The following is a 20,086-nucleotide window of genomic DNA, read 5'->3' on the forward strand; positions in this document are numbered from 1 at the left end:
TGCTCTTCTGGGCTTGGGCATGTGATCATGGGAAGCCAGAGCAACTCGTTCAGCACATCAGGGAGAGCCGAGCTGAGAGAGGAGAGTTGTCCCATAGCAAGCTTTGACCTAGGGAAGGGAAGCCTCCTGCCACATCCCCCCTTCCTCCCCTGCCCTGCTGTGGTGTGCCATACCAGTCATGCAAGCTGCTGCAATAATAGATTTCCACCCTACAGCGTGTGGCAGGATTTCTGCAGTAGTTCAGGTCTGGTTAAACGCTATGGCCGGTTTGTCGTGGCGATGGTGTGTAACCTGCTATCTTGCTCAGTCTCTCCACCACCAAGCTGGAGGCAGAGAATGCCCTTCAGTTTCACTGTGTCTGTGTTCCTGCTCTCGGCTAGCTTAATTAATCACAAACTCCTAGTGTTACGCGGGGTTACGTAGGACGGGATTTCAGCCTATCCCACAGAGGGTTGGAAGGAGTAGAAGGCTGCACAAGGTAGCTAACAGAGCGGTGGTCCGTGTGGTGATTCCTTTAAATGCACCTCTGATGCTTGGTCTCTGCATGCTGCAAGGTCTTGGATCATGTGGTCTTCTGCCAAAACCCTCCTTCTCACCTCACACCCGTTCCTAAAGCAGACTAGAGCTTTTAGTCCTCTCCTGTGTTTCTCTTCCCATTCTGTTTTCTTCTGTTCATTGGCTTATTCCAAAATTCAAGCTGTGTCTGTTTATTCCTTGTAAAATTCCCACGTGCACATCCGAAGGGAAGTTTCTGTCACGCTTGCATCTTTAATTTAGTAGCCACATACTCCTCTCTGGGTACATGCTCTGGGCCAAACTGGGCAGTGGGGTGGCTGATGCAGTACCACTGATTTTATGTGTATCTGATGCTTTCTATGTATGTGTCTGGGACCAGTTATGAATTTGCTGTTTGCAAACACACAACACGTAACTTACAAGACCCTGTCAGTCAGGCCACAGATGTAGACCTGTGTGTGTTGCCAAATGTTATGCATATCTGCTGTATTTTTCTTCTTACATCATTGGCATTTTGTTTCCTGCTGTTCTCTTTCCTGAGGTCCTTGTGGGCGAAAGTTTAGTGACCAGAGAAGGTCAGCAAGAGACAAGGAGGTTGGACCTCCCGTTAGAGTACTGAGGTGTTGACGTGCCAGAAGGAAGGAGCCTATATCGCTATAGCAGCGGATGCTGGGATGCCATGTAACTTTGAAACCTTTGCACACAAGATGCTCAGCTAGCATGCAGTAGGGCTGCATCAAGTGCTGCTTGGCTCATGCAGGAGGCCATCTTTCTGGCTACCTGCTTTCTTCACGTCAGCTGCTCTCCGAGAGCCAGTGCGGACACTTTCTTTCTTGTCATCTGTGTCTGAAAACTACTGCATCCTTGGTGTGCTTGCACAGCCTCTTACCGCCAGCTTCGTGGCACAGCCTTGAGCTGGTAGTCTTGAATTTTGTAGTCTTGGTGGCCTGATCTCTTACCAAGATCTCCCTTCTGGGTATTGAGATGGAGGTGTTGACATCCCAGTACCCCTAGAGAGTGAGTAGGAAAGGAAGGGAGTACCGTGGAGATGGTGGAAAGCTCATTCCTGGGACAGTTACAGGACCATAGGAGGAAAGGAGAGGCATTTGTGCCATGAGAGGCTAAACTATTCAGCTGTTACTCAAGTAATCTGTGGGGAAGAAGAGAGGGAGGAGATCTTGTAGCAGTGTTCATCGCAAGTGCTCAACAGATGGATGTGGGAGATATGCTCAGGGTTCACCCCAAAAGCTCTTTATTCAGAGCATGCATCCAGGTTTCCCTGTTAGGAGTCCTCTGCCAGCTGCTCCCCTCCCTTACCTCCTCCTGTCTAACAACATGGCTCTTCTGGAGTCAAACCTGAGGTAGGGTCTGAGTCTGGCTGTGAAATCAAGCCATGGTGTCATGCCAGGTCCTGCCTCTGGTCGCCTTCCTTCTCCCATGCCACATGTTGCCTTATTTCCCCGTGGAGCTGTGGCGGCTGCCTTTTGGCTGTTTGTTCTTCTAATTAGGTCCTCAGGAAGAGGCAGAACCCAGCTGAGAAATCTGTAGCTAGAAACATTTAAAGCAGCAGGTGAAAGTGGGGAGGAAGGAAGATTCTTCAGGCTGTTGATGAGCTGGTGTTAAAGCAGGTCAAAACCTGCTGGTTTGATGTTGACCCCTGTCAACCTGTTTCTGAAGCTACTTCTGTTTTGTACTTCCAGGCTGCTATCAGGGTGGGAATTGGTGGTGGGATGTTTGATTAGGAGATTTGTTTCTTCCCCTCCTTGTCTGATGGTGAGAAGTATGCATTTCTGTGGTTGCTGTGGGTGGGAGAGCTGGGCCTGCAAGGTGACGGATGGGGTGGGTCACCCTGACTTCTGGACAGAGAGCTGGGTCACTTGCCCTCGGCAATGCAGATGCTAGACACAGGACTTCTTGGCCCTTTGAAGCAGCACTGTTATGCATTTTTGTTGCTTGGTTTGAACAAAACTAGAAGAATCTTGAAATTGGGATGTATTTCAGGATCCAGCTCGGCCTCGCTGCTTATTCTATCCCAAACTGTCAACAGGACTTTCACACCTGGGCTCTTGGCAGCATGCAGAGAGCAGAGGAGAGGACTGCACTCTGCATTAGAAGAGATTTATCCTGTGTCATGGCAGTTCAGCTAATCTACTTAGAGTAAGTTAAGCACAAGGCAGTAATATTCCCGGATTGCGGTCCTTCATCCCTTTGTTATGTTTTTTAGCTTGAGTTTAGTAGATCATTGAGGGTTTTCTGGTCTGGGCTCAGTAAAGGAAACTTTAAACCAAAAAAATCTCCACTAATCAAACTCTGAAATTGTACTTAATTTCCAGCGTCCTGCCCACTGCTGGAATTACCAAGTTAGATCCTTAGGCCAGAGCTGCATGAGGCAATGATTTTCAGGTTTATCTTGTTTCAAGGGCTTGGTCAGTGATGTCACTGCTGAACACCTTACTGTGACAAGATCTTTCCCACCTTCCCACATAGCTTGGCATATGAGCGGGTGTACTGGGTCAGAACAAAAGGATAGCCAAGTTGGGCAATCCCATCTTTTGACAGCAGCCAGCAGGGAAAAGCTGGGGAATATAGCAGTACTTTCCTCAAAATGCTTAGCTGGGCATTTAAAACTTTGTAGTGGGTTGACCCTGGCTGGATGCCAGGTCAGGGGGGAGAAAATATAACAAAAGGCTTGTGGGTCAAGATAAGGACAGTTTAATAAAGTGAAAGCCAAGGTCGCGCACGAAAGCAAAGAAAAACAAATGATATTATTCTCTACTTCCCATCAGCAGGTGATGTCTAGCCACTTCCTGGGAAGCAGGCTTCAGAACGCGTAGTGGTTGCTCCGGAAGACAAAAATGCCCCCCCTCCGTCTCCCTTTACTTAGCTTTTATATCTGAGCTGACGTCATATGGTATGGAATATCTGTTTGGTTAGTTTAGGTCAGCTGTCCTGGTTATGTCCCCTCCCGAGATCTTGCCCAGCCCCAGCCTGCCATTGAGGGGGGGGCAAAAATGTTGGAGAGACAGCCTTGATGCTGTGCCAGCACTGCTCAGCAGTAGCCAAAACACTGGTGTGTTATCAACACCTTTCTAGCTACTGATGCAGAGCACAGTGCTATGAGGGCTGCTATGGGGAGTATTAACTCCATCTCAGCCAGACCCAATACAAACTTCCAGTGCCTAATAACTATTACAAAAAACAAATGACTTAGCTGAAGAAGTAGAAGGCTGTAGCTACTGCCAGTGCTAAATCCTGTGAGCCCCCCTGTTCCTCCAGCCCCGAGAGGTTCTGCAGACATTCCCTCTGCTCTTGCTTGTGAGCCCCATACGGGGGACCTGGAGTGCTCGTGTGCTCATTCATGTCAGGCTGGAATAAAGACAACAGTTGGCCTAGAGATATGTTGCTGCTGAGAAATTTTAACTTCTGTCTAAAATAGATTATGGGCACTTTAGACCTCGGGGCTGAAGTCTGAAAGATCAGTCCAGCTGTCTCAAACAACTTGCTGCTGCTGAAGATGAGGCGGCCTGCTTCTTCCTCCCCCTGCTCCTGACCATGTGTCTTCCTGGCCTGATGCTGACTTGATTTGGTTCATCTCACTAAACTAGCAGAAAACTAACCTGGGTGGACATGAGTTAGGTTTTTCTGTTTGAGGTGCACACCAGAGCTGGGATAGGAGTGTGTGTGGGAGGCATGGCGGAAGGCTGCTGCTGTTGCAGCAACAAGCCCTTGGGTAAGCTAAGCTTAAGCTAAGCTCTTGTTTGCCTGCACCCTGAGCTGCGCTCTGCTGGAGTCTGCCTGCTGTTGTCTCTGTGCCAAGTTTCCAAATGTCATGTGTTGATAATGCCACTGGTATCGATAGTGCTGTACATTGCATGTCGATCTTTCCAGAGGAAACAGCCCTGTCTGTGTCATTAACAGAGAAGTCGATTACAATTGATTTTTTTTTTTTCTCTAGTTCCATTAGAGACGAGCAATCCAATATTGCATTCAGTATTCCCTGGAGCAGGTCAGCTGCTTCCAGACCTCTTCCCTGTTCCCCAAACCATCCCTGAGCATCTTGCCAGCATCACAGCAGAGTCTGAGAAGTGTGTCTGCACAGGCAGTCCCCTCTTCTTCAGACTTGGACCCGGGTAGGAAGCCATGCTGGAGAATTAAATTAGCTCTCTTCTATTTGTATTAGAAGGAAGTTATTCTGTTTTTTAACATGCATGCGAGGCCCTTGTGCAGAAGCAACTGCTCTTGCTGTGCTGATGGATGTTTGCTGATGGATGGGAGCAATCCCTTTAACAGTAGGTGTGGTGTTGGCATACAGAGACCTTGGAGTGGCGTGCTGGAAGCATCGCCTGTACAGGCATGTAGTGGAAGAGGCTGCTAGTGTGCCAAGGAAGCAGATTTACTGAACAGAGAGTTTATTAAATTAAGTCAAGGCTCCTCTGATGCATAGTCTAGCAGAGGCTGAGGACTGCATACCTTAGGTGTAGCTGGCTACATTTCAGGCTTTTTGTCTGTTGCCTGACATGTTTTTCTGGAATATGTATTTTGGTGGAATCCCAGCTTGATTATAAATGCTGAACCACTGGTTCTGCTTAATGGAAGGTCTTTTGGGGTGGGAAAGCAGAGGAGTGACATTTCAGCTTCCTTGTCACACCTCTGCCACTGTGCTCTGAACTTAAAGGCAGACCGAGCCTGAGGTTATACAGCTCCCTGGACCATAGTGGCAAGATGGTCCTTTGTACTGAGCATCCCCTCTGCTTTCTGAGCATGTTCTCTTGCTGAAAAGGCATCCTGAGATAGCTGCTTGCCATGACAGCGTTAAAGGTATGCATTCAGTCAGGGCCATCCAAGTGAATCCTTTTCCTCGGGGCTAAATTGGCTCACAAGCTCAGGGTTCTGCACAACTGGAAGACAATGCACACTTCAGATGCTAATTTAGCAAATCTCCCAAAGAGAGGCAGGGAAGCCATTAGCTGGGAAGAATACTTTCGTGGATCTTCAAGAGTTTTCCTGAGTTTTCACACATTTGCTTCCTTTGTGTCCTTGTATTTCTGGACACTTGTGAAGCATGGAGGGCTTCAGGAATAAATTTTAGGCAGTCTTTTAGTTCGGGCAAGTTCAAGTCCTTGTTGCCATTGGAATAGTGGCTGCCATGGGGAATGGTGGGATGCAGAGACCAGGCTTGGGTCAGCTGTCCTGTTTAAAAAGTAACAGGTTCGGATTTTTCTGCAAAGCACTGATTGGCATGAGCACGGTTATTTCTGAAAGGCAAGATGCTGGGGTGAAGTACTTGATACCCCTCTAGCGAACCAGAGACTGAGGAAGTAATGGGGGGGGGAATCCTCTCTCCCAGCTCTTCTCTGCCTTCTTCTGTGCCTCTGAATGCTTATTCCTTCTCCTCTGATAAAAGGAGAGGATAAAACTTGCCCAATCTGTGCCTCATGTGCTCCGTGATGAAGAGAACGCTGAGTGAGTAGCCTCCTCAGGTTACCAGGCTGGGAACTGAAATGGTCCTCATGCTTTCCTGAAAGCATCTCTTCCCCCCCGTCTGTCCAGGTGGGCTTTCTGTGGGCTTTGGTTTTGCTGTGGCATCAATTGCCTTGCAGCCCTGCACCTGTCTGTTGGAAGACAAATCTCTCTGTACGCTTAATGGTGTCATGTGGATGTCCAGCTTCCCTTAATGCCCTTGTTTCTGCCCCTTCCCTAGCAGTTCCTGGTTACCCCCCTCCCCTCTTTCTCTCTGTGCAAGAGCTTCATCCTTATCTTCCTGTCATTTGAACCTATCATTTCAGCCAGTTTTGACATTCTCCTCTTGACCTTCATGGCTCAGTTCTTCCTCCTTCGCTGTGAAGACATCTGTGATGTGATTTGTTATCTCCACTCTGCGTGTGCTGCTGAAACTCCTGTACAAGTCCCACTTATTGCTGTTCTTATGACGGTTTTGTTTTTACCCTGAAGTTATGTATCTGCATTTTCTACTCAATTCAGTTTCTGGCTGACATTGTTGTATTGCCTGGAAATATAATTAAGTATTGATCACAGTGCACTCAGCAGTCAAATTAGTTAATATTTTAATTATGTGTAACAGTATGTCATTCCAGTAATATTTGTTACCTACCAGCTTAAGTAGCATTGTGTGTGTGTGTTTGAGAGGAAGGGGATAGAGAGACCTTGGAGTGGCATGGTGTGTTTGCTTTCATTTTTGCCTTTTAATAGTTGCGAGTCCCTTGGCTAGTGGTGGTCTGGGCATTGCTACTTTGCTGGTACTATTGTTTCTTGCCTGTTTCTGCTTGTTATTCTCTGCTGGTCATAAATTTTGAGGAGATGCCCTATGCTACCTCAGTGATTACTGCTAAATCCTCTTGTCTGTTGGAAGCCAGGCTGGAGTGCTTCCAGTCAACATCTCACCTTTGGGGGGCTTCCTGGAAATTGCCAGCATCTCCCTTACTCAGGCAGAGTGAGTATCTGTCAATGGTTGACCTGATTCAGGAGCTGAGTGGCTGCTTGCTGGAAGATGCCTTCCTCTGCCAGGTCGCCACATCATAGAGAGTGCAAATAAATGCCACTTGTCCCCTTTGCTGCCTGGTGGTCTCCCTTGCTCTGACTCTTGTGCCTCCCTTAGACCTGCATAGAGCCTACAGAGAGCCATTGTGGTTACATGACTTAAGAAGTACAGATGGAAAAAAAAATATTTCTCTGCTGTGAAGTCTTGCTACCAGTTCACATTGGATTCTGTCCATCAAAAATCTTGGAAAACCTCTGGTCAGAGGCAGCCTTTAATATAAGCTGTGTGCTTAACCTGAAACAGTGTCCCTGCTGGCTTCCCCAGTGCTACAACTAGCATAAAAATGTCACGTAGCCCGACCTCGGTGAATGTGGTGGGGGGTACGGAGCTTTCTTCTTTGTGTCCCTCCTGCTCAGTTACTGCAGTGTCTGTGATGAGCTAAACCCTACTTTATTATGAAGGTTTTAAGGTATTTGGGGATTTAAACACTGGGTTAGCCAATTATGTGGCTGTTCAAATTAGCCCAGCTGCAGTGTAGCAGGACCTTGCACTTGGCCTTGTTGAACTTCGTGAGGTTCATGTGGGCCCATTCCTCCAGCTTGTCCAGGTCCCTCCAGATGGCATTCCTTCCCTCACGTGAATCAACTGCATGACTCAGCTTGGTGTCATCCACAGACTTGCTGAGGGTGCACTCAATCCCATTGTCTATGTTATTAATAAAGGCATTGAACAGTATCGGTCCCAATAGGGACCCCTGAGGGATGCCGCTTGTTACTGATCTCCATTTGGAGACTGAGTACCCAGTCTCAGCCAAACTAGAGGGTCTGAACAAGCCTGCAAGAAGTATTTTCAAATACTTAAGTCAAATTGTCCTAAAATAGAGTGGATGGACTGTAGAGTTGAAGACCATGGTTCTTGTGGTATATCCCGCTCTGTATGGAGCGGCCGGAGCTGTGACTTGACTTGCGGGACATGAATGTAGGGAGGACATTTAGGTTCAAAGCCTGGAAATAGCCATAAATGAAGCCATAAGCTTGTACGCTGCTTGGAGAAGGGTGAGAGGGTCTGTCATTAGAAATATCATTTATAAAATGGTTTTCTGTGTAATTTTCCCCTTTTGGAGAAACGCTGTTGCTGACTCAGGCGATGTCAGAGTGAGGTTTGCCTGCGTAATGCTGTCTCTGTTTTTGTACGTGTTTTCCAGTTACATCTTGCACTCTTTGTAAAGCACATAACTTTGTAAAAATTTTTTTACCCTAGTAGCATAGATATAACAATGTCTCTCTGTTTTAAGGCATCTGATAGAGTGGTCCTGCAGGATGTCTGGTTACTGCGGGACAGTCTTAGGGGTGTTTTTTTGCTATAGAGTGGTTCCTAATTTGCATTTTCTAATGAAAAGCTCCCTAAAAATCCATTTGTATCCCTGAATTGTTTGTGAGGAAGATCCAAAGAAAATTGGGAAAAAATTTTGAAATAATTTCATTTTGCAACATTGTGGTTTTTCAAAACAAAGTAAAAAAAACCATTAAAACAAAAGGATTTTGATGGAGATAGTTTTGTAATCTCTGTTAACGTATCCTTAAATTCTGAAGTAGTTCGAATTTGGAATCTGCAGGCTTTCCCAGGTCAGAGGAAGCATTTGCCATCCATCATTAGTGTTTTAGCAAAAATCACGATGAGGTGTGGTGTTCTTCTGCATGGTGAGAGGACGGCACTCAGAGGCCAGCCAAAGGGCAGTCTGCTTTACTGAAGACTCTACAGACTAGCTGCAAACTCATGCATCCCAGGGATGCCAGCACTGTCGCCATTACTTACTGCCGCGTTTCCATGCAAAGCTTGTTCTGACAGCCTGGGTTTACTGTGCACTTCTTCAGGAAGTAGAAGGGATCATGGAGAAGGGACAGAGCAGCGCTTTTGGCCTGTGCGAGGGTCATAAGCTGCATGTTACTGGAGAAACATCTCTTTCTGCACCTTCATGTGTATTTGCATCTAAATAGATGCAACAGAAGAGTTGAAGGTGCAGCCTTGTCTTTGGGTTTAGATAATATTTAGCTGTGTGACTGTTTTATTAGAGTCTCTTCTTTGCCACTCTTACTGGCAGGTAAAGTGTACACTGCCTTCACTCAGCAGTACCAGAAGGGCTGAGCCCTGGGATTCCACCTGCCTCTTTTCTTCCATCTCCATCTGAGGAAAGGTCCAGCTGCAGCTCTTCCTACTGGCTGCGTCCTTGCCTTGTCAGTTAGTTAAGGCAGAGGTTCCTGCAGGCACTTGTTTCACCGAGGCACATGGTGAATGCAGTCTGGTTGCCCGTCCTTCCCCGTTTCAGTTGAAAGAAGTAATTTCAGATGATACTGTCTGTCTGAATCTCTCCCATGTCCTGTTTTTCCCAGTAGAGGGAGGGTAAATGGCTTTAGATGCTAAACCTGGATCGAGGGGACGAGGAAAATGCAGTGCTTCTAACAACAAACCAACAAATCCATGAAATGTATTATCTAGAGAAGTGGGAGGGAAGGTGGGGCTCTGCACTTAACACATTGTAGTGTCTGCTGTAATCCCTGAGGAACAGAAAACAACTCCACAACTCGTTCTAGGTATCATCTTGCACATCCTTCTGGGCACAGCTGGTCTGCTGCCAGTGCTGCAGTGGTACGTGACAGTGACATATTTGCCTGTCTGCCTCGGAAGTCTCACCCTCTGTGCTTTTGCAGTTCCTCTGAACATCCTTAAATACTTATTTTGTCCCTCTCTTCCCTATTGTTGTCCGCCCTCTCTCTTTCCCCCAGCATCCCATCAGGCCACTGCTTTGGCATTGAGGAAAATGCAGCATAAAATGAGGTTCTCTGTTGTGTATTTTGAGGAAAAATACCTGTGGTTAAAACACAGCTATGGTGAACATGTAAGTGTGTTCATAAATATGCGTAAATGTCAGTTATGTCTAAACCTCTCTTGTGCATGACTTGCAGGAGCTACAGAATTGTCTGAGGTGTAGGGTGGCTTCAACTACATAAAACTGCCAAACAGTAAAATCAGTATTTTGGATAAAACAGAAGTCTTTTGTATGCAGTCTCATTAAAGGAGCTCTTCAGAAACCAAGGACTGGAGTGGAGAAATTCAGGTGGGAAGAAATCTGCCTGTTGTCAAACCTAGGGAAGGAGATTGAAGACCAGTTTGCAGTGTCACCACTAAATCCATGCATTGAGAACGTAATAGCAAGTACCACTGAGCAGAGCTGGCTCCTCTAAGGAGCTGAAAGAGCATATATGAAGTGACAGGTAAGAATACACTTGTAAAAGAAATGCCAGGTACCAAAACAAATGCAAGAGGGGTTATAGGAGCCAGTGGCTGGAAATGCAAAATTTCCCTAGAGAATGCCCATTTAATTGTCTACGAGCTAGTACACAGTTAAAAGACAAGGGAATTAAGGTAAATTAATGTTTTCTTGCATTTTGCATAAATTACAAGCACCAGGTAAAATCAAATGGTGTAACACTTTCAGATCTAGATCTTTCCCTATGTAACACTGCAGAAGGTATTGAACTACTGATTTTTCAAACTTTTCAAAGGACAATGTAGTCAAAGGTAATTTTATGAGCAAGAATGGAAACGATATTTTGGGGAAAATATCTTTAAAATACAAGCCTGCAAGGTGTTGTCAAAAAGCATAGGGATATTTCAGTAATCTGTCTCCCTTAGTAAGCCCTAAGGAGATAATTTACCCATTGGTAAACATGAATTACTTTTGGTCTCAGAATAAATCTCATTCCAGATATTTGTTGCTGTTTAAGCGTTTATAGAAATTGTGTTCTATTCTTCCCACTGCTCTGTACTGAAACTGCAATATCCACACAAGTATCTCTTGTGCATGTATCTTTGTTGTTAAAATACAGGTTTTTATCCTCTGTGGAAGAGGACTTGCTGACTGTCCATATTGTGCCGTGATGTGGACTCCCTGGAGTCTACTTTGGTGGTCCACCTTGGTGGTGTCCATGGTTTTGTATGAACCTTAAAAATACTTGCTGCAAAAAGTAAAGACAGCTCAGAACTACACCTCCGTGTGCTCCCCGGTACCTTGTTTTCAGGTTGTGATGGCAAACCTATGAGTCATTGCCTCACAGATGCCTGCTCGAAGGAACTCTGTTGCCAAGGTGACTTTTCAAATACTGTTTTTGCAAGGGCAGGTCTTTTTCTGACAAGGGAAAGCATATGACACGGAGGAGAGGAGGCAGGTGGAGAGGAGGAAGACAGTGATGGAGGGGAGCTAGGGCACTGAGCTGGTGGAAAGCTCCATCGGCTGAAGGCCGTGACAGCGTCTGGGTGTGCACACCCTTCACAGCCCTTCTACGGGGTGGTCGGCTCTAGCCCACTTGGTTTGGTTTTGACCTTTCTCACTAATTGCGCAGGCATCTTTTAACACTGTTAGGACTCTGCATCCAGCTCAATGGAGAGGTTCCAAGTACCTTGTAGCAGTGTGCAGTCTGCCCTTGCTGTAAGCTTTTCCCAAAGGTCAGTGCTTATAAATGGGAACACAGCCTCCCCTATCTTTTCTGTAGCTCTTTTACATGTGATATAATGCTCAAGGTGTTCTTCACTACGTCTTCCTATGGCTGACCTCCTTGTCTCTCTAGTCCTTTCATGTCAAAGGTATGGCTACATGTGTCAGTCATGCTTGCATGAGGAAAGTGCCCTGACACACAATGTGGAAAGTGATGTGGCTGTTTAATTTTGGGTTGTTTGACTTCAAGCATGGCATTTGAGACTGCTCAAATGCCTGAGACTGCTTGAGAATGCCAGTGAGAGCTGAGGGCCTGAGCTCTCGGATTTCTAGGGTTTTTTTTTTTTTAAACCATCTCTGCAGAGAGCAAGTGCCAGCCTTCTTGCTGAAGGGAGCAAAATTTTATTTTTCTGTTGCATTGAAAGAAATTCAAATTGTTCTAAACTTGAGAAAGAAATAGGTCAGAAGTGTCTGTGGCAGAGATGAGAAGACAGTAATGAGGCTGCTTTCAGTCCTAGCTTACACCATGGCTGACGCAGGCTGCAAATGCCTAGGCTACGGTGGAGTGCTTCATACCCCAAGCTTATGTGCTACTTCCCAGAAATAGTGTGAGTGGTGGATGAAAGGAGGAGGAGGAAGAGCAGCGTGCTAGGCTTCCGTGGACAGGGGAAGGAATTGGCAGTGGAACAGGAGACACTGCAAATCCTGTTGCACCAGGTCTCATTGCCAGCAGGAGTAGGGAAGCGGCTATAGTGGGTGTACTCCCAAGGGAGGTTACGTGCTGCTTATTGGCAAAACTTTGCTAGGGCTGGGTGCTGCGACTTTTGGAAGGCTGACGTCTTTGGGAAGTGAGGGCTGCCCATGGTCCCAGGGGAGCCTTCCCCCTGAGATCCAGGTCTTGAGGGCTTTGCATAGCACCGTTGTCCCCTGTATCTGAATTACAACAGAGGAAGCTGCTTTACCTGTATGGTAATACTTAATGCCAATGTACAAGCTCACCAGCTTTCTAACCTGAGAGCTGGCAGAGATGCACTTGTTCATGTCTCTTAAGGAATATCTTGAGCAGATCAGACTTGTTTCCCTTAGGTGAGGGAGGGAAATGCATGGTGGCACTGCAGGTCCAGGCTCCCCTGGCGCTGCCTGAGGCAGCATGTGGCCTCAGCTCCACTGTCTTGCACTTCTTGGAGACTTGACTCTTAGGCTTCTACGTGGACAATGAAAGCAAAGAAAGCCTGGTTAGTTCTCCTGTCTGAGGTGGCTGGGGCCATGAAGTCGCCCTCAGAAGCCAGCTGGTGGGATTTCTCTGCTAGCAGTAGCAAGGCAGGAGGTTGGAGATGGTCAGGTTTCTTGGCTGAGTGTGGAAAAAATGAGGCTCTGCTACAGACCTACAACTCCTTAAATCAGCTTGATTGCAAGAAGGCTTTGCCTTTCATTCTGCCTCACATGCAGACATGGCAAATTCTCATCTTCTGTGACTGTTCCCTATGTAACTTGCTGTGATCAGAGAAGGGTGTGCAGGAAGGACAAGATGGCTTGTCATGAAACCTGAAAGAAATCTCATGAACTGAGCTGTTGGGAGTGTCTTAAAGGTGTACTGATGCCCTAGCTCCTTGCTTCATTTCTCTTTGGACTGGGTGAGCTTTTGTAAGGCTAAAAGCTGCAGCAGCACTTGCTGAGAGCTGCTGGGCATAAAATTCACTGTGATCATAGGTATTTAAACTGTTTCTGGGGCTGCACAGAAAGCAAATACGTGCCAGAGGAAGCAAAGAAAAAGTCAACTTTTTCGGTCATGCTATTTCTTGAGAAATAAGAGTATCTTATTCGTGCTGTGAAACTTCAGGATACTTTTGGAGGACTTCTTGGTTTTTTTGTTGGAAGAAATGTACACAAACTTTTTGCATATACATCACCCCTTTTTTTTTTTTTTTTTTTTTTTTTTCTCCTGTGGACATGAAAAGGGGCGGGGGGGGGGTGATTGAAATGTATTTTCTTGAAAGCAAACTCATTCTCCCAAAGCTGGAAAATCCTGTTTCTTGAACGAAATCACACCTGGTCTTGCAAAGTCCCTGACATGGCATGTGTTTCCCAGGGTACCAGTCTGTGGGTGAGCCTTTTTGCATTTGTTTTGTGGTTTTTGAAGTATTACAGCTCAGGGAGTACTGAGAACTGTTTTTTTTCTGGGTGCAGAAGAGACATGGAGGGAAATAAGTAAAAAGTAATCCAGCATCTTTTCTCACAAAGACATGTTGAATCCAGGCAGCAAGCTGACTGGTCTGGTTGGTGAGGATACACAACTGAAGATGCTTTTTCTAGCAAATAATGTGGAGCTCCTCCACTGGTGCAGTAACATCCTCAACAGTTGCACCTTTTGCCAAACGCTGTTTTTCTCTGACCAGGGAAGCATTTGAGAAAGAGGTGACGAGTTGTCTCATTCATTGCTTCCATGCTCAGTGGAAGACAGCAAGAGAGTACTTCCAAGTCTGCTGAGCACAGAGGTTGGTTTGGCTGTTGCTCACTATAGTCATCCAAGAATCCCAGAGAAAGGACAGCCAAATGTGCAAGCAGCAGGAAAAAAGGATGCTGAGTGGTAGCATCTTCATTATTCAGGCAAAACTGTGCATCTGCAATGTAATAAGGACAAATTAGTTGAAAGAAAAAATGATAAAAATGCAGAGTTTAAGAGCTCTAGTAGATGTCAAATGGTTACTGTTCATCCTCTCAGGTTTGCTTAAAGCCAGGCTGTCTGAAAGATGAGTTCAACACTTGGTTCACTTTGCTTGTTGTAGGCAAGTCCTCCTTTTCCTGTAGGTGCCAGCAAACACTTCTACAGCTGCTTTGTCTCCTGTGGGTCCTGGCTGCATCTCATAATGCTTTCCTGGTCAGGAAGGGGAGAAGCGGCATGGCCTGTCTGTTATCAGGCAGTAGCACTGTCTGTCTGGTATCCTGTGTTTCATTCTCCTTCCTCAGTCTCACCGCCTACCCAGTGACTCAGCATGACATGCTGATAGTAAATACATGGTTTCTTTCAATTTTTTATGAGAAACTTTCCAAAACCAGCAAAATGTATGTGAAAAAAGCATTTCAGTGCCCTGGACTAGTGATGAGTCTGACCTAATTTGCTGCCCTCCAGGGTGTTTGCAGCAGGATGGAGGTAATACGGGAAAGGCACTAATGGAAATTTGTGAACAAAATAAAGCAGAGGCCACGTGGTTGTCCTGCTGTCCCCCAGTGCTACTTCTGTGCATGTTTCTCCCCTAAGAAGGCTGCATACTACAGAAATTGTGGTGGGGTATTTCTCCTTCTGACTGCACCATGTTTGTACCCTGTATGTGTTTTATGGGGAGGATAACTCCTGAAATAAGCTGACCTTTTTCCAAGAGCAAAAGGTAACTTTTCCGAGGGAGGAGCCTGCGACCTGGCAGATGAGATGAGCTCCTTGTGGCAGCCGTAGTTTCTCCATTGGGAGGCTCACAGTGGTTTCTGGGATCTCTCTGGGCCATGAACTGGCAATGCCAAGCACCTGGCTCAGACAAGGCGTTTTGCAGTCCTCGTGGCACACTTGGTTCAGAAACCTAGGTTCCCCAAGACATGTTACCTCTTTATGCCTTGGTTATGAAAATAACCTTCCAGCTGCAAAAGTGGCTTTAAGGACAGTGACACACTGAGCCACCTTGAGCATCTTCTGTGTGCCTATCTGAGACTAGCCCTTGAAATGTCAACCTCTGTGCTGGGGAGAGCTGCTGAGAGGGTGCAGGTGGGAAGACTAAGGACTTCTGAAGAGTGAAAAAGGTCTTGGGTGGAGGCGGTACTTTTACCTTGTGGCAGGGGCTGAGCATGCCTGCAGTGCTTAAGACATCGCTTGGGAGGACAGACTTTGTCTCTGGAGTTGCCTTTTGCAGACTACTTACTGTGCAGATTGTGACTTCTTGGTCACCTCCTGAGGGGAACTGCTCCCGCTTCAGATGGCATGTCACTTGTGCGCTTATGCGGCTAACTAGAGATGAGTCTCAGCTCTTCTGCAGAGGGAGGTTTCGTGCCCTTGCTGTAGCTCATCAGAGCCTGGGGATGTTTACCGGGCCTGACAGAGGCATGACCTTGGTGCGAGGATGTGAGTCGCACTGCTCCTCCAGGTCTCGGATGGGAAGCCGGACTTAGAAGTAGGCTCTGCTTTAAATAAGCAGAGGATCTGGAAGGGTTGAGAGTGCAGATCCCACTTTAAATAAGATGCCTTCCTCACTGGGGGCAGGAGGAAAGCCTGCGTGCTGGTGTAACGATTAAGCATGAAAAAAATAATGTAGCTTGTTTTGGACCATGAAAAGCAAATGCTGTATCCATGGTGAAACCTGCCCTATCCCAGCAGGGGCTGTCATCTTCTCTTCCAATGCTGGTTCCCAAGCCTGCTCAGGGTAGCGGGGCTTGGACTGGGTAAAACCCAAACACTCCCCTGCCGTGTTCTCTGTGCACTGTGTACAGGCTACCAAGCTGTCTCCAAGGGCTCCTCTAAGAGCAAGGGGGCAAAGAGCCTGGAGGGTATCAACCCCCTGCTTCTGTCATTGCCACCTCCAAGCCTTGGTCCCGCTTGTGACCCAGGCTCCCCAGACGCTTCTGCATCAGTGCTTTCTGGAGAAGTGGAGCTGGAGGTCACCCAGTTGGGAGCTGAGCTGTCGGGTGGAGTGAGGGCAGCGGGCCGCCGGGCTGGCTCCCATGGAGTACCATCTCTGCTGGAGGACATCTTGGCTGACTTTCTGCCTGGCCCATGTTGTCCCTCAACTTTCTTCCTAGAGGAAGAAGAATACCTTCAGTGGTTCTGTGCTGGCATCTGTCAGGTCACACCAGTGTTGCATTTGCCCCAGGAGACTGTGGTTACCATTTCCCAGGCCTTTTCAGTGGAAAAGCGTATCAGACAATTTACAAGTGACAATATGTAATTTAAAAAAAAAAAAAACACAACAAAAAAAACCCCAAACACACCCAGTCTTCTGCTTTTGCATGTACTCTCTGAATTTCTTTAGTGGACTCATCCCACAGCTGTAGGCATATGCTCATTTTTGCTGCTGTTATACAACTGAGGCTAAAATTAACACATCTGTTTTTGTTTAACTTCAATTTATACGGTACCCTGTTTTGCCAAAATACTATGTTTCAAGCAGTAACAGCTTTACTTTTATATATCATCGGAGTTCTGGGAATAATACTTAATACTATGTGCTATTCCTTAGTAGCTCATACCAAAGGGAGGCTTGGTGGTTTACTGCAGCTTTGCACAGGGAGGAGCAGATGCCCACTGCTGAAGGACCCTCCTCTGTTTGGCATTGCACAGGCACAGGTTTATTTCATATTTCTGCTCATGGCCAAGTCCTCGAAGTAATGTGGTTTCGTGGAACTGTGAAACCTGTGTTTTCACCCTCTCGGTTGTGGAGTCAAACTTAAATAGTGGGATCTCAGGGCTCAGGGAAGCCTGTAGTGTTACGGATTTTACCCAGTCCAGCTTCTTTCTGAATGCCTAGAAAGGATAAAATGGGGACTTTTAAGGTAGGAGATATATAGAGAGATAAAATATATATATATATATATTTAGTCTAAGGAGTCCTTTATGAAAAGCAGACATATATATATATATATATAGGGGGTTTTGGTTTTTTTTTTTGTTTTGTTTTGTTTGTCTAAGGAGTCCTTTACCCAAAAAACTCAACCTTTTTGAAATGAAGGAAGCCATACTCCAAAAAAATCTGCTTGTCTGCCATGAAAGCACGATCCTGAGAATTGCCAGTAGTATCAAACACTTGATGTATGAAGCAAAAAGCTATTGCGTTGTTTTTTTAATCTGTTTATATTTGAGATGCTTTGTACTGCACAGATCAGAGGAAACAAAAAACACGTCCTTGCTAAAAGGAATAATTGTCAAGTTTACAGTATGTAAATTACCCTCAGCTAATGTAAGTGGGTTTTGCTCACCTTTCTTCCGTGCACAAGGTTTCAAAGGCAAGTGTTGTTAAATTACATTTGGAATGGGCTGGAGGGGGGGACAAACCCCTTCTGATTTCACAGAAAAATAATTAAACTGGAGCTGCGGTCTGGCTTTGATCTCATAGGTGCTTGCAAGCTAAATAAAAATAAAAGACTACCTTGGGGACAGTCTGCCATTAATTAACTAGCTACATTCTGCCTCTGCTGTTCTCCAGTGGGTTTCCAGCGGCTTTGGCACTCGGCATCGTGACTGGAAGTTGCCAAACACGATTTGGCACCTTCCAGCAGCAAAACAACCTCCTCAGGGGCAGGAAGGGATACATAAAATGGAGGTGTCCAGGGAGCAGGCGGTGAAAAAGGGCAGAAACCGGCTGCTTCGCCGGCTGCTCGTGGCGGGTGGAGAAGGGAGCCGGCTCCCCTCCCTGCACCCCTCTGGCGATCTGCGGCTGCTGGTCCGGGTGCCGGCTGCCATCCCAGGCTTGCAGCGAGGTTGGGCTCCTGCCAAGAAAACAGCTTTTGTGTTTCCTTAAATATGCTGCTGCCGTTTGGGGGGGGGGGGGGGGGCAAATCTGGATTGATGTTATTACTAGAATTGGCCAGCTGGCTGAAATTTTTTTTATTTTTATTTTCATTAACAAATCTTGCCAGGCGCTGTTTTCCCAATGAAGTAATGAGTGTGTTTTCAGACGAGGGGGCAAATCTCCTCAGCCCCGCTGCCGCTGAAATCTGGGCAGGCTCGGGCAGCCAGAAAGGCAGGGCGGAGGTGTCTCGTGCAGGCAGCCCTTCAGAGATCATCAGGGCGCAATTTGCGTTTTGGTCTCTCATGATTCATTCTTTTTTTCCCTGAAACTGCAGAAACGTGGGGTGATTGAGGGTGGGGGTAGCTGGGAGTTGGTTACTGGAACATGCAAATAGTTGTTTTAGCATCTGCTTTGATACCGCAGCAAACAGATTGAGGAAATTTGCCCTTAACATGATTAGATGTTTGTCTCTGTTACTGCCTGACGCTGCGTCCTGGCGAGGCTGTTCTGCAGGCCCAGGCTTAGAAGGGTGCCCGCGCATTGGTGCTTTATGCAGGAGATGGAAAAATGGATAGGAGCATCAGTCACATACAAACCCTTCCAAGACATCCCTGAGCTTTGTGAGTAAGTGATAGCTTCTAGGCGTGGTTTTATTTCTCGCTTCTTGGGTGCAGTGACTGCAGTGATGTATTTTTCTGGGACACGAGGCAGTGAAAGCTACAGCTTCATTCTCCATGTCCTTTAGAAACTCAAAACATGGTAGTGGTTATTGGCTTTATGAAGAAATCCCCCCAGCCCCAGCAGGCTTGTTCTCATCTTAAGGCATTGTCCTGGTTTTGGCTGTGATAGAGTTGATTGTCTTCCTAGTAGCTGGTACAGTGCTATGTTTTGAGTTCACCATGAGAAGAATGTTGATAACACTGATGTTTTCAGTTGTTGCAAAGTAATGTTTAGTCTAAAGTCAAGGATTTTTCAGCTTCTCATGCCCAGCCAGCGAGAAGGCTGGAGAGGCACAAGAAGTTGGCACAGGACACAGCCAGGGCAGCTGACCCAAACTGGCCAAAGGGGTATTCTATACCATGTGACATCACATCTAGTATAGGAACTGGGGGGGTAGGGGCTGGGGGATTGCTGCTCGGGGACTAACTGGGCGTCGATCAGCGGGTGGTGAGCAACTGCACTGTGCATCGTTTGTATATTCCAATCCTTTTATTATTGCTGTTGTCATTTTATTAGTGTTATAATTATCATTATTAGTTTCTTCTTTTCTGTTCTATTAAACCGTTCTTCTCTCAACCCACAAGTTTTACTTCTTTTCCCGATTTTCTCCCCCATCCCACTGCGGGGGGGGAGGGCAGTGAGTGAGCGGCTGCGTGGTGCTTAGTTGCTGGCTGGGGTTAAACCACGACAGGCATTGAAATTACTTAATTATGATCCTGCTTTTGTTTAAATCATCCTGAAAGATTTGCAGCTTCAGAGAAGTCCTCAGTGAGTTGTTTTTAGAGTTGCAGTGAATTCCTTTCTTCTGTTTCTTCTGGGGAGAAGAAGGGTATTTTTTCTTTTCCAGCCTTAACAGTAACCTAAGGTGAGAGGAGTGGTCTTTGGGGAGCTTATTCCTCCATTGGCATTCCTGTAGCAGAATTCATAGCACATTTCAGGACAGAAGTTGACTAAAGTCAATTTTGTTTTAAACACTGGAGATAAGACAAAATTTTAGTGTCTGCAAGGGATCTGCAGTAAAAATATTTGTGATGTTATTTTACTTGGTATTGGATATCTGTGATCAAGAGCTGGCTTCCAAATACTGAATTTGGTATATAGTAGGTATTAGCCTTTTTTATAGGCTGTTAGTAATTGGCTGCTCCTTAGGGCTGCCATGGATCTGGGTATTTCAGACCCTTTTCAGTCCTTCCCCTGCCTGCTACGTGCTGTCTGGGCAGGCACTGAGGCCGTTGCTTGGGCAGGCGGATGCTAACAGCCGCGGCAGGTTGCCATTCCCCCTCCTACCCTCGCACATGTCTGCAGCCCGTGTTTTCCTTCTTCTTAGCTTTATCAGCCTGCATATTTTCAGATAAAAACTTGCTTTTTGCT

The 20,086-nt window shown here is 46.4% G+C and overlaps 1 protein-coding gene across 2 annotated transcripts in view; it reads left to right on the plus strand.

The window, feature by feature from the left end:
• The window catches only part of SLX9 (SLX9 ribosome biogenesis factor), a 61,247-nt gene that overhangs the window by 28,184 nt on the left and 12,977 nt on the right, over positions 1 to 20,086 (plus strand). The gene's annotated exons all lie outside the window — the stretch shown is intronic.

This window comes from Harpia harpyja, chromosome 7 (genome assembly GCF_026419915.1).
Source record: "Harpia harpyja isolate bHarHar1 chromosome 7, bHarHar1 primary haplotype, whole genome shotgun sequence".
In the NCBI taxonomy this organism is placed as follows: Eukaryota; Metazoa; Chordata; class Aves; order Accipitriformes; family Accipitridae; genus Harpia; species Harpia harpyja.